The sequence below is a fragment of the Schistocerca piceifrons genome, chromosome 2 (assembly GCF_021461385.2).
Source record: "Schistocerca piceifrons isolate TAMUIC-IGC-003096 chromosome 2, iqSchPice1.1, whole genome shotgun sequence".
Classification (NCBI taxonomy): domain Eukaryota; kingdom Metazoa; phylum Arthropoda; class Insecta; order Orthoptera; family Acrididae; genus Schistocerca; species Schistocerca piceifrons.
This window is the reverse complement of record NC_060139.1, coordinates 390,357,084-390,371,170: the sequence shown is the minus strand read 5'-3', so window position 1 is coordinate 390,371,170 and position 14,087 is coordinate 390,357,084. Positions and strand designations below refer to the sequence as shown.

Genomic DNA, 14,087 nt, shown 5'->3' with positions numbered 1-14,087 from the left:
TATTTTCTTCGCGCATAAGAGAGAAAAATAAAGTCTCATTCATGACAACATTTCAGCTGTGTCGGGTTGATTTCGAAGATGCAGATTAATTGTGCGGTATTTGGTAAACGATTGATACCTTGTAGCAATCTTGGCTTAGACGTGGATTAGGTAAAGATAAAACTAAATTGCTTTTTGTTTGTAAACACAACACGTCAGGTGTGTAACAAAGCGATGGGAAACAAGGAAGTCTCTTTTCTGTGAATGTAGTGATGCAACAACGAATTCACTGAGGGCTACCCGTTTCTGCAATTAGTAATTTATTGAAACTGCCGCTATTACGCGTCTGTCAATGTAGAACTGTGTGTGTTACAGAAGGCACTGTTCGGATATTTTGTCAGTGAGTAGGGAGAAATTGTGTTTTTAATTACACTTGTTACAGAAGAGAGAGAGAGAGAGAGAGAGAGAGAGAGAAAAGAAGAGTTTTATGTTATTTCCATTCCATTCGAAACCTATCTGTTCTCACTCCAAGGGCGCCCATACGACAGACAGTTTGTACAGGGGGTGGGGGACGGCTGAATCTGGAGGTATGGTGTACTTTTAATATTTTGGAAGACGAATAGCGAGCTTGTAAAGAGGCCATAAACAGATTTGAAGTTCCGAACCTGGTAAAGACGTGTGTAATACAGACCTTTTGACTCGATTTCTTGCAAGAAAAACACCTGATAACATTGCGTTTTCTACTTTCCCTGGGAGCCCCGAGTACAGGCGAAACACAACACCTGCGACGACAAGACATTCCTTACAGAAAGTAAACGCTCACTGTCGTGGCCTAATAAACAGCCTACAGCGGTTCTCGTCCCATCACCGAATTTGAGCAACGCTGGCCCCCGTTGTCAGTGTGGCCGCCCGGGAGCACAAGTGGCTGTTGCCTAGAATTTCTCTTCCCCGTTTTCGGTACAGTTGGCCACGTCATTTCACATCCCCGCAAGCTCCTCAAGTGCCGCAAGTCTGCAAGTCTCGGGACGCTACGCTAGACGCTTGCTGCCGGCCCCCTCATGTACCTGGCCACAGACGACAAAGCGTTCGGCTGGGCGACGCCTCGTGTACGCCGGCTCGCGCCACCGCGGTCGCCGCGCGTGCAGGGAATGCCGCGCCGTCCAATTGCGTTTGGCGCGCATTCCCCTGATGGACAGAGAAAGCCAAAAGTCGCCGTTCGGCCATTAATGTGGATGTCGTACCAGAGTTAGACCGCTTGTGCCATCTCGCGGCTGCCGCTGCTACTACTGGTGCGCGTCCCCCGCGCTTATCGAACAGACAGTGTGCTCTGGCTCTGGGTTTGACGCCAGGTCGACGCAGACGTGTGGTACGCGCGTAGCGCGAGTGCTGCTGCGTTTGGCAGTCCCTTGCGGAAGACGTTGCTGGCCGAGTGCTCAGACGCACTAGTTACCGACTGCTACCACAGAATACTGCGTTTGCAATTGAAATAGACACCGGGACAGCGCGAACGCAAGTCCCGACTACCAAAAATTATGCGCCCGAGTTACTCACATTTGGAGTAATCGCGGGGGTCAGCTCGACCGAAGTGCAATGGAAGAGCCTCACCCCGGAGGAACCGCCTTCATGATCACGGTATCCCCTACGCCAGGTAAGTATGCTTTCGTCGCGCCACAGGCGAGAATTTGTAGTGCCTCGCGCTATCGAGATGTAACGAGAGCTCCTGACGTTTCCGCAATCGGCGAACAGAATGGTGGCCGTCCATGTACCTGTCTCCTTACAAGAGAGCTATTGGCTGTCGAGTTAGATGGCAGACAGTCGCAACAACGCTCCTCTGCCGAGAAAAACGATGCATTTTGTGCGAGCAGCACCATACGGCTCGCGGCGCCGGCCGCTGCTGGGGTTAATTTACCGTTCCCTCCGGAAGATGGCGGGCCAAGTCCGGGTTGCCGCCTCCGGGCCCTCCTCTCCGTCTCCAACGAGCCCTCTTCCTCGGCTGTTGAAACCGCGAATGCGATCTGCGGAATGAGTGCTTTTTGCAGCCACAATGCAAGCCACACTTTACTTTCGCTCCTTCCAGGAGAGCCCTTAGTGCTAGCAAATACGGCAGCATTGTCACGCGCGGTCGACTGTCGCCGAGCAACTGAAGGACCACAGCTCAGACTGTCAGATGTTCTAAGAGAGCTGGATGCACTCGTGAGTGTTGTGCGCGACGAACAAACAGGACGTCAGTGAACTCCAAGAACGAACATCAGCCAGCACGTTCGACATTCGACGCCGAGTAACAGAAGACACTTAAAAGGTAACACTTCTTTTTGCTTCTCCTTCCGAGTAGGACGTGGAAAGCTCGATCGAATATTTGTGCAAATTTTCATTCGGAATATGGACATATTTTCTTCGCGCATAAGAGAGAAAAATAAAGTCTCATTCATGACAACATTTCAGCTGTGTCGGGTTGATTTCGAAGATGCAGATTAATTGTGCGGTATTTGGTAAACGATTGATACCTTGTAGCAATCTTGGCTTAGACGTGGATTAGGTAAAGATAAAACTAAATTGCTTTTTGTTTGTAAACACAACACGTCAGGTGTGTAACAAAGCGATGGGAAACAAGGAAGTCTCTTTTCTGTGAATGTAGTGATGCAACAACGAATTCACTGAGGGCTACCCGTTTCTGCAATTAGTAATTTATTGAAACTGCCGCTATTACGCGTCTGTCAATGTAGAACTGTGTGTGTTACAGAAGGCACTGTTCGGATATTTTGTCAGTGAGTAGGGAGAAATTGTGTTTTTAATTACACTTGTTACAGAAGAGAGAGAGAGAGAGAGAGAGAGAGAGAGAAAAGAAGAGTTTTATGTTATTTCCATTCCATTCGAAACCTATCTGTTCTCACTCCAAGGGCGCCCATACGACAGACAGTTTGTACAGGGGGTGGGGGACGGCTGAATCTGGAGGTATGGTGTACTTTTAATATTTTGGAAGACGAATAGCGAGCTTGTAAAGAGGCCATAAACAGATTTGAAGTTCCGAACCTGGTAAAGACGTGTGTAATACAGACCTTTTGACTCGATTTCTTGCAAGAAAAACACCTGATAACATTGCGTTTTCTACTTTCCCTGGGAGCCCCGAGTACAGGCGAAACACAACACCTGCGACGACAAGACATTCCTTACAGAAAGTAAACGCTCACTGTCGTGGCCTAATAAACAGCCTACAGCGGTTCTCGTCCCATCACCGAATTTGAGCAACGCTGGCCCCCGTTGTCAGTGTGGCCGCCCGGGAGCACAAGTGGCTGTTGCCTAGAATTTCTCTTCCCCGTTTTCGGTACAGTTGGCCACGTCATTTCACATCCCCGCAAGCTCCTCAAGTGCCGCAAGTCTGCAAGTCTCGGGACGCTACGCTAGACGCTTGCTGCCGGCCCCCTCATGTACCTGGCCACAGACGACAAAGCGTTCGGCTGGGCGACGCCTCGTGTACGCCGGCTCGCGCCACCGCGGTCGCCGCGCGTGCAGGGAATGCCGCGCCGTCCAATTGCGTTTGGCGCGCATTCCCCTGATGGACAGAGAAAGCCAAAAGTCGCCGTTCGGCCATTAATGTGGATGTCGTACCAGAGTTAGACCGCTTGTGCCATCTCGCGGCTGCCGCTGCTACTACTGGTGCGCGTCCCCCGCGCTTATCGAACAGACAGTGTGCTCTGGCTCTGGGTTTGACGCCAGGTCGACGCAGACGTGTGGTACGCGCGTAGCGCGAGTGCTGCTGCGTTTGGCAGTCCCTTGCGGAAGACGTTGCTGGCCGAGTGCTCAGACGCACTAGTTACCGACTGCTACCACAGAATACTGCGTTTGCAATTGAAATAGACACCGGGACAGCGCGAACGCAAGTCCCGACTACCAAAAATTATGCGCCCGAGTTACTCACATTTGGAGTAATCGCGGGGGTCAGCTCGACCGAAGTGCAATGGAAGAGCCTCACCCCGGAGGAACCGCCTTCATGATCACGGTATCCCCTACGCCAGGTAAGTATGCTTTCGTCGCGCCACAGGCGAGAATTTGTAGTGCCTCGCGCTATCGAGATGTAACGAGAGCTCCTGACGTTTCCGCAATCGGCGAACAGAATGGTGGCCGTCCATGTACCTGTCTCCTTACAAGAGAGCTATTGGCTGTCGAGTTAGATGGCAGACAGTCGCAACAACGCTCCTCTGCCGAGAAAAACGATGCATTTTGTGCGAGCAGCACCATACGGCTCGCGGCGCCGGCCGCTGCTGGGGTTAATTTACCGTTCCCTCCGGAAGATGGCGGGCCAAGTCCGGGTTGCCGCCTCCGGGCCCTCCTCTCCGTCTCCAACGAGCCCTCTTCCTCGGCTGTTGAAACCGCGAATGCGATCTGCGGAATGAGTGCTTTTTGCAGCCACAATGCAAGCCACACTTTACTTTCGCTCCTTCCAGGAGAGCCCTTAGTGCTAGCAAATACGGCAGCATTGTCACGCGCGGTCGACTGTCGCCGAGCAACTGAAGGACCACAGCTCAGACTGTCAGATGTTCTAAGAGAGCTGGATGCACTCGTGAGTGTTGTGCGCGACGAACAAACAGGACGTCAGTGAACTCCAAGAACGAACATCAGCCAGCACGTTCGACATTCGACGCCGAGTAACAGAAGACACTTAAAAGGTAACACTTCTTTTTGCTTCTCCTTCCGAGTAGGACGTGGAAAGCTCGATCGAATATTTGTGCAAATTTTCATTCGGAATATGGACATATTTTCTTCGCGCATAAGAGAGAAAAATAAAGTCTCATTCATGACAACATTTCAGCTGTGTCGGGTTGATTTCGAAGATGCAGATTAATTGTGCGGTATTTGGTAAACGATTGATACCTTGTAGCAATCTTGGCTTAGACGTGGATTAGGTAAAGATAAAACTAAATTGCTTTTTGTTTGTAAACACAACACGTCAGGTGTGTAACAAAGCGATGGGAAACAAGGAAGTCTCTTTTCTGTGAATGTAGTGATGCAACAACGAATTCACTGAGGGCTACCCGTTTCTGCAATTAGTAATTTATTGAAACTGCCGCTATTACGCGTCTGTCAATGTAGAACTGTGTGTGTTACAGAAGGCACTGTTCGGATATTTTGTCAGTGAGTAGGGAGAAATTGTGTTTTTAATTACACTTGTTACAGAAGAGAGAGAGAGAGAGAGAGAGAGAGAGAGAAAAGAAGAGTTTTATGTTATTTCCATTCCATTCGAAACCTATCTGTTCTCACTCCAAGGGCGCCCATACGACAGACAGTTTGTACAGGGGGTGGGGGACGGCTGAATCTGGAGGTATGGTGTACTTTTAATATTTTGGAAGACGAATAGCGAGCTTGTAAAGAGGCCATAAACAGATTTGAAGTTCCGAACCTGGTAAAGACGTGTGTAATACAGACCTTTTGACTCGATTTCTTGCAAGAAAAACACCTGATAACATTGCGTTTTCTACTTTCCCTGGGAGCCCCGAGTACAGGCGAAACACAACACCTGCGACGACAAGACATTCCTTACAGAAAGTAAACGCTCACTGTCGTGGCCTAATAAACAGCCTACAGCGGTTCTCGTCCCATCACCGAATTTGAGCAACGCTGGCCCCCGTTGTCAGTGTGGCCGCCCGGGAGCACAAGTGGCTGTTGCCTAGAATTTCTCTTCCCCGTTTTCGGTACAGTTGGCCACGTCATTTCACATCCCCGCAAGCTCCTCAAGTGCCGCAAGTCTGCAAGTCTCGGGACGCTACGCTAGACGCTTGCTGCCGGCCCCCTCATGTACCTGGCCACAGACGACAAAGCGTTCGGCTGGGCGACGCCTCGTGTACGCCGGCTCGCGCCACCGCGGTCGCCGCGCGTGCAGGGAATGCCGCGCCGTCCAATTGCGTTTGGCGCGCATTCCCCTGATGGACAGAGAAAGCCAAAAGTCGCCGTTCGGCCATTAATGTGGATGTCGTACCAGAGTTAGACCGCTTGTGCCATCTCGCGGCTGCCGCTGCTACTACTGGTGCGCGTCCCCCGCGCTTATCGAACAGACAGTGTGCTCTGGCTCTGGGTTTGACGCCAGGTCGACGCAGACGTGTGGTACGCGCGTAGCGCGAGTGCTGCTGCGTTTGGCAGTCCCTTGCGGAAGACGTTGCTGGCCGAGTGCTCAGACGCACTAGTTACCGACTGCTACCACAGAATACTGCGTTTGCAATTGAAATAGACACCGGGACAGCGCGAACGCAAGTCCCGACTACCAAAAATTATGCGCCCGAGTTACTCACATTTGGAGTAATCGCGGGGGTCAGCTCGACCGAAGTGCAATGGAAGAGCCTCACCCCGGAGGAACCGCCTTCATGATCACGGTATCCCCTACGCCAGGTAAGTATGCTTTCGTCGCGCCACAGGCGAGAATTTGTAGTGCCTCGCGCTATCGAGATGTAACGAGAGCTCCTGACGTTTCCGCAATCGGCGAACAGAATGGTGGCCGTCCATGTACCTGTCTCCTTACAAGAGAGCTATTGGCTGTCGAGTTAGATGGCAGACAGTCGCAACAACGCTCCTCTGCCGAGAAAAACGATGCATTTTGTGCGAGCAGCACCATACGGCTCGCGGCGCCGGCCGCTGCTGGGGTTAATTTACCGTTCCCTCCGGAAGATGGCGGGCCAAGTCCGGGTTGCCGCCTCCGGGCCCTCCTCTCCGTCTCCAACGAGCCCTCTTCCTCGGCTGTTGAAACCGCGAATGCGATCTGCGGAATGAGTGCTTTTTGCAGCCACAATGCAAGCCACACTTTACTTTCGCTCCTTCCAGGAGAGCCCTTAGTGCTAGCAAATACGGCAGCATTGTCACGCGCGGTCGACTGTCGCCGAGCAACTGAAGGACCACAGCTCAGACTGTCAGATGTTCTAAGAGAGCTGGATGCACTCGTGAGTGTTGTGCGCGACGAACAAACAGGACGTCAGTGAACTCCAAGAACGAACATCAGCCAGCACGTTCGACATTCGACGCCGAGTAACAGAAGACACTTAAAAGGTAACACTTCTTTTTGCTTCTCCTTCCGAGTAGGACGTGGAAAGCTCGATCGAATATTTGTGCAAATTTTCATTCGGAATATGGACATATTTTCTTCGCGCATAAGAGAGAAAAATAAAGTCTCATTCATGACAACATTTCAGCTGTGTCGGGTTGATTTCGAAGATGCAGATTAATTGTGCGGTATTTGGTAAACGATTGATACCTTGTAGCAATCTTGGCTTAGACGTGGATTAGGTAAAGATAAAACTAAATTGCTTTTTGTTTGTAAACACAACACGTCAGGTGTGTAACAAAGCGATGGGAAACAAGGAAGTCTCTTTTCTGTGAATGTAGTGATGCAACAACGAATTCACTGAGGGCTACCCGTTTCTGCAATTAGTAATTTATTGAAACTGCCGCTATTACGCGTCTGTCAATGTAGAACTGTGTGTGTTACAGAAGGCACTGTTCGGATATTTTGTCAGTGAGTAGGGAGAAATTGTGTTTTTAATTACACTTGTTACAGAAGAGAGAGAGAGAGAGAGAGAGAAAAGAAGAGTTTTATGTTATTTCCATTCCATTCGAAACCTATCTGTTCTCACTCCAAGGGCGCCCATACGACAGACAGTTTGTACAGGGGGTGGGGGACGGCTGAATCTGGAGGTATGGTGTACTTTTAATATTTTGGAAGACGAATAGCGAGCTTGTAAAGAGGCCATAAACAGATTTGAAGTTCCGAACCTGGTAAAGACGTGTGTAATACAGACCTTTTGACTCGATTTCTTGCAAGAAAAACACCTGATAACATTGCGTTTTCTACTTTCCCTGGGAGCCCCGAGTACAGGCGAAACACAACACCTGCGACGACAAGACATTCCTTACAGAAAGTAAACGCTCACTGTCGTGGCCTAATAAACAGCCTACAGCGGTTCTCGTCCCATCACCGAATTTGAGCAACGCTGGCCCCCGTTGTCAGTGTGGCCGCCCGGGAGCACAAGTGGCTGTTGCCTAGAATTTCTCTTCCCCGTTTTCGGTACAGTTGGCCACGTCATTTCACATCCCCGCAAGCTCCTCAAGTGCCGCAAGTCTGCAAGTCTCGGGACGCTACGCTAGACGCTTGCTGCCGGCCCCCTCATGTACCTGGCCACAGACGACAAAGCGTTCGGCTGGGCGACGCCTCGTGTACGCCGGCTCGCGCCACCGCGGTCGCCGCGCGTGCAGGGAATGCCGCGCCGTCCAATTGCGTTTGGCGCGCATTCCCCTGATGGACAGAGAAAGCCAAAAGTCGCCGTTCGGCCATTAATGTGGATGTCGTACCAGAGTTAGACCGCTTGTGCCATCTCGCGGCTGCCGCTGCTACTACTGGTGCGCGTCCCCCGCGCTTATCGAACAGACAGTGTGCTCTGGCTCTGGGTTTGACGCCAGGTCGACGCAGACGTGTGGTACGCGCGTAGCGCGAGTGCTGCTGCGTTTGGCAGTCCCTTGCGGAAGACGTTGCTGGCCGAGTGCTCAGACGCACTAGTTACCGACTGCTACCACAGAATACTGCGTTTGCAATTGAAATAGACACCGGGACAGCGCGAACGCAAGTCCCGACTACCAAAAATTATGCGCCCGAGTTACTCACATTTGGAGTAATCGCGGGGGTCAGCTCGACCGAAGTGCAATGGAAGAGCCTCACCCCGGAGGAACCGCCTTCATGATCACGGTATCCCCTACGCCAGGTAAGTATGCTTTCGTCGCGCCACAGGCGAGAATTTGTAGTGCCTCGCGCTATCGAGATGTAACGAGAGCTCCTGACGTTTCCGCAATCGGCGAACAGAATGGTGGCCGTCCATGTACCTGTCTCCTTACAAGAGAGCTATTGGCTGTCGAGTTAGATGGCAGACAGTCGCAACAACGCTCCTCTGCCGAGAAAAACGATGCATTTTGTGCGAGCAGCACCATACGGCTCGCGGCGCCGGCCGCTGCTGGGGTTAATTTACCGTTCCCTCCGGAAGATGGCGGGCCAAGTCCGGGTTGCCGCCTCCGGGCCCTCCTCTCCGTCTCCAACGAGCCCTCTTCCTCGGCTGTTGAAACCGCGAATGCGATCTGCGGAATGAGTGCTTTTTGCAGCCACAATGCAAGCCACACTTTACTTTCGCTCCTTCCAGGAGAGCCCTTAGTGCTAGCAAATACGGCAGCATTGTCACGCGCGGTCGACTGTCGCCGAGCAACTGAAGGACCACAGCTCAGACTGTCAGATGTTCTAAGAGAGCTGGATGCACTCGTGAGTGTTGTGCGCGACGAACAAACAGGACGTCAGTGAACTCCAAGAACGAACATCAGCCAGCACGTTCGACATTCGACGCCGAGTAACAGAAGACACTTAAAAGGTAACACTTCTTTTTGCTTCTCCTTCCGAGTAGGACGTGGAAAGCTCGATCGAATATTTGTGCAAATTTTCATTCGGAATATGGACATATTTTCTTCGCGCATAAGAGAGAAAAATAAAGTCTCATTCATGACAACATTTCAGCTGTGTCGGGTTGATTTCGAAGATGCAGATTAATTGTGCGGTATTTGGTAAACGATTGATACCTTGTAGCAATCTTGGCTTAGACGTGGATTAGGTAAAGATAAAACTAAATTGCTTTTTGTTTGTAAACACAACACGTCAGGTGTGTAACAAAGCGATGGGAAACAAGGAAGTCTCTTTTCTGTGAATGTAGTGATGCAACAACGAATTCACTGAGGGCTACCCGTTTCTGCAATTAGTAATTTATTGAAACTGCCGCTATTACGCGTCTGTCAATGTAGAACTGTGTGTGTTACAGAAGGCACTGTTCGGATATTTTGTCAGTGAGTAGGGAGAAATTGTGTTTTTAATTACACTTGTTACAGAAGAGAGAGAGAGAGAGAGAGAGAGAGAGAGAAAAGAAGAGTTTTATGTTATTTCCATTCCATTCGAAACCTATCTGTTCTCACTCCAAGGGCGCCCATACGACAGACAGTTTGTACAGGGGGTGGGGGACGGCTGAATCTGGAGGTATGGTGTACTTTTAATATTTTGGAAGACGAATAGCGAGCTTGTAAAGAGGCCATAAACAGATTTGAAGTTCCGAACCTGGTAAAGACGTGTGTAATACAGACCTTTTGACTCGATTTCTTGCAAGAAAAACACCTGATAACATTGCGTTTTCTACTTTCCCTGGGAGCCCCGAGTACAGGCGAAACACAACACCTGCGACGACAAGACATTCCTTACAGAAAGTAAACGCTCACTGTCGTGGCCTAATAAACAGCCTACAGCGGTTCTCGTCCCATCACCGAATTTGAGCAACGCTGGCCCCCGTTGTCAGTGTGGCCGCCCGGGAGCACAAGTGGCTGTTGCCTAGAATTTCTCTTCCCCGTTTTCGGTACAGTTGGCCACGTCATTTCACATCCCCGCAAGCTCCTCAAGTGCCGCAAGTCTGCAAGTCTCGGGACGCTACGCTAGACGCTTGCTGCCGGCCCCCTCATGTACCTGGCCACAGACGACAAAGCGTTCGGCTGGGCGACGCCTCGTGTACGCCGGCTCGCGCCACCGCGGTCGCCGCGCGTGCAGGGAATGCCGCGCCGTCCAATTGCGTTTGGCGCGCATTCCCCTGATGGACAGAGAAAGCCAAAAGTCGCCGTTCGGCCATTAATGTGGATGTCGTACCAGAGTTAGACCGCTTGTGCCATCTCGCGGCTGCCGCTGCTACTACTGGTGCGCGTCCCCCGCGCTTATCGAACAGACAGTGTGCTCTGGCTCTGGGTTTGACGCCAGGTCGACGCAGACGTGTGGTACGCGCGTAGCGCGAGTGCTGCTGCGTTTGGCAGTCCCTTGCGGAAGACGTTGCTGGCCGAGTGCTCAGACGCACTAGTTACCGACTGCTACCACAGAATACTGCGTTTGCAATTGAAATAGACACCGGGACAGCGCGAACGCAAGTCCCGACTACCAAAAATTATGCGCCCGAGTTACTCACATTTGGAGTAATCGCGGGGGTCAGCTCGACCGAAGTGCAATGGAAGAGCCTCACCCCGGAGGAACCGCCTTCATGATCACGGTATCCCCTACGCCAGGTAAGTATGCTTTCGTCGCGCCACAGGCGAGAATTTGTAGTGCCTCGCGCTATCGAGATGTAACGAGAGCTCCTGACGTTTCCGCAATCGGCGAACAGAATGGTGGCCGTCCATGTACCTGTCTCCTTACAAGAGAGCTATTGGCTGTCGAGTTAGATGGCAGACAGTCGCAACAACGCTCCTCTGCCGAGAAAAACGATGCATTTTGTGCGAGCAGCACCATACGGCTCGCGGCGCCGGCCGCTGCTGGGGTTAATTTACCGTTCCCTCCGGAAGATGGCGGGCCAAGTCCGGGTTGCCGCCTCCGGGCCCTCCTCTCCGTCTCCAACGAGCCCTCTTCCTCGGCTGTTGAAACCGCGAATGCGATCTGCGGAATGAGTGCTTTTTGCAGCCACAATGCAAGCCACACTTTACTTTCGCTCCTTCCAGGAGAGCCCTTAGTGCTAGCAAATACGGCAGCATTGTCACGCGCGGTCGACTGTCGCCGAGCAACTGAAGGACCACAGCTCAGACTGTCAGATGTTCTAAGAGAGCTGGATGCACTCGTGAGTGTTGTGCGCGACGAACAAACAGGACGTCAGTGAACTCCAAGAACGAACATCAGCCAGCACGTTCGACATTCGACGCCGAGTAACAGAAGACACTTAAAAGGTAACACTTCTTTTTGCTTCTCCTTCCGAGTAGGACGTGGAAAGCTCGATCGAATATTTGTGCAAATTTTCATTCGGAATATGGACATATTTTCTTCGCGCATAAGAGAGAAAAATAAAGTCTCATTCATGACAACATTTCAGCTGTGTCGGGTTGATTTCGAAGATGCAGATTAATTGTGCGGTATTTGGTAAACGATTGATACCTTGTAGCAATCTTGGCTTAGACGTGGATTAGGTAAAGATAAAACTAAATTGCTTTTTGTTTGTAAACACAACACGTCAGGTGTGTAACAAAGCGATGGGAAACAAGGAAGTCTCTTTTCTGTGAATGTAGTGATGCAACAACGAATTCACTGAGGGCTACCCGTTTCTGCAATTAGTAATTTATTGAAACTGCCGCTATTACGCGTCTGTCAATGTAGAACTGTGTGTGTTACAGAAGGCACTGTTCGGATATTTTGTCAGTGAGTAGGGAGAAATTGTGTTTTTAATTACACTTGTTACAGAAGAGAGAGAGAGAGAGAGAGAGAGAGAGAGAGAAAAGAAGAGTTTTATGTTATTTCCATTCCATTCGAAACCTATCTGTTCTCACTCCAAGGGCGCCCATACGACAGACAGTTTGTACAGGGGGTGGGGGACGGCTGAATCTGGAGGTATGGTGTACTTTTAATATTTTGGAAGACGAATAGCGAGCTTGTAAAGAGGCCATAAACAGATTTGAAGTTCCGAACCTGGTAAAGACGTGTGTAATACAGACCTTTTGACTCGATTTCTTGCAAGAAAAACACCTGATAACATTGCGTTTTCTACTTTCCCTGGGAGCCCCGAGTACAGGCGAAACACAACACCTGCGACGACAAGACATTCCTTACAGAAAGTAAACGCTCACTGTCGTGGCCTAATAAACAGCCTACAGCGGTTCTCGTCCCATCACCGAATTTGAGCAACGCTGGCCCCCGTTGTCAGTGTGGCCGCCCGGGAGCACAAGTGGCTGTTGCCTAGAATTTCTCTTCCCCGTTTTCGGTACAGTTGGCCACGTCATTTCACATCCCCGCAAGCTCCTCAAGTGCCGCAAGTCTGCAAGTCTCGGGACGCTACGCTAGACGCTTGCTGCCGGCCCCCTCATGTACCTGGCCACAGACGACAAAGCGTTCGGCTGGGCGACGCCTCGTGTACGCCGGCTCGCGCCACCGCGGTCGCCGCGCGTGCAGGGAATGCCGCGCCGTCCAATTGCGTTTGGCGCGCATTCCCCTGATGGACAGAGAAAGCCAAAAGTCGCCGTTCGGCCATTAATGTGGATGTCGTACCAGAGTTAGACCGCTTGTGCCATCTCGCGGCTGCCGCTGCTACTACTGGTGCGCGTCCCCCGCGCTTATCGAACAGACAGTGTGCTCTGGCTCTGGGTTTGACGCCAGGTCGACGCAGACGTGTGGTACGCGCGTAGCGCGAGTGCTGCTGCGTTTGGCAGTCCCTTGCGGAAGACGTTGCTGGCCGAGTGCTCAGACGCACTAGTTACCGACTGCTACCACAGAATACTGCGTTTGCAATTGAAATAGACACCGGGACAGCGCGAACGCAAGTCCCGACTACCAAAAATTATGCGCCCGAGTTACTCACATTTGGAGTAATCGCGGGGGTCAGCTCGACCGAAGTGCAATGGAAGAGCCTCACCCCGGAGGAACCGCCTTCATGATCACGGTATCCCCTACGCCAGGTAAGTATGCTTTCGTCGCGCCACAGGCGAGAATTTGTAGTGCCTCGCGCTATCGAGATGTAACGAGAGCTCCTGACGTTTCCGCAATCGGCGAACAGAATGGTGGCCGTCCATGTACCTGTCTCCTTACAAGAGAGCTATTGGCTGTCGAGTTAGATGGCAGACAGTCGCAACAACGCTCCTCTGCCGAGAAAAACGATGCATTTTGTGCGAGCAGCACCATACGGCTCGCGGCGCCGGCCGCTGCTGGGGTTAATTTACCGTTCCCTCCGGAAGATGGCGGGCCAAGTCCGGGTTGCCGCCTCCGGGCCCTCCTCTCCGTCTCCAACGAGCCCTCTTCCTCGGCTGTTGAAACCGCGAATGCGATCTGCGGAATGAGTGCTTTTTGCAGCCACAATGCAAGCCACACTTTACTTTCGCTCCTTCCAGGAGAGCCCTTAGTGCTAGCAAATACGGCAGCATTGTCACGCGCGGTCGACTGTCGCCGAGCAACTGAAGGACCACAGCTCAGACTGTCAGATGTTCTAAGAGAGCTGGATGCACTCGTGAGTGTTGTGCGCGACGAACAAACAGGACGTCAGTGAACTCCAAGAACGAACATCAGCCAGCACGTTCGACATTCGACGCCGAGTAACAGAAGA

General features: G+C 51.5%; 6 non-coding genes across 6 annotated transcripts; all 6 read right to left on the bottom strand.

Annotated features, from left to right (window-relative positions):
- Positions 1–1,471: 1,471 nt before the first annotated feature.
- On the bottom strand, positions 1,472–1,635 carry LOC124778114. The gene has a single exon (XR_007015843.1). It is a non-coding gene; the product is annotated as a U1 spliceosomal RNA (small nuclear RNA).
- A 2,201-nt stretch (positions 1,636–3,836) lies between these two features.
- LOC124778113 lies at positions 3,837–4,000 on the bottom strand. The gene has a single exon (XR_007015842.1). It is a non-coding gene; the product is annotated as a U1 spliceosomal RNA (small nuclear RNA).
- Positions 4,001–6,201: 2,201 nt separating this feature from the next.
- Positions 6,202–6,365, bottom strand: LOC124778112. The gene has a single exon (XR_007015841.1). It is a non-coding gene; the product is annotated as a U1 spliceosomal RNA (small nuclear RNA).
- Positions 6,366–8,558: 2,193 nt separating this feature from the next.
- Positions 8,559–8,722, bottom strand: LOC124778111. Its single transcript, XR_007015840.1, has one exon. It is a non-coding gene; the product is annotated as a U1 spliceosomal RNA (small nuclear RNA).
- A 2,201-nt stretch (positions 8,723–10,923) lies between these two features.
- On the bottom strand, positions 10,924–11,087 carry LOC124778109. Its single transcript, XR_007015839.1, has one exon. It is a non-coding gene; the product is annotated as a U1 spliceosomal RNA (small nuclear RNA).
- Positions 11,088–13,290: 2,203 nt separating this feature from the next.
- LOC124778108 lies at positions 13,291–13,454 on the bottom strand. Its single transcript, XR_007015838.1, has one exon. It is a non-coding gene; the product is annotated as a U1 spliceosomal RNA (small nuclear RNA).
- Between the last annotated feature and the right edge of the window lie 633 nt (positions 13,455–14,087).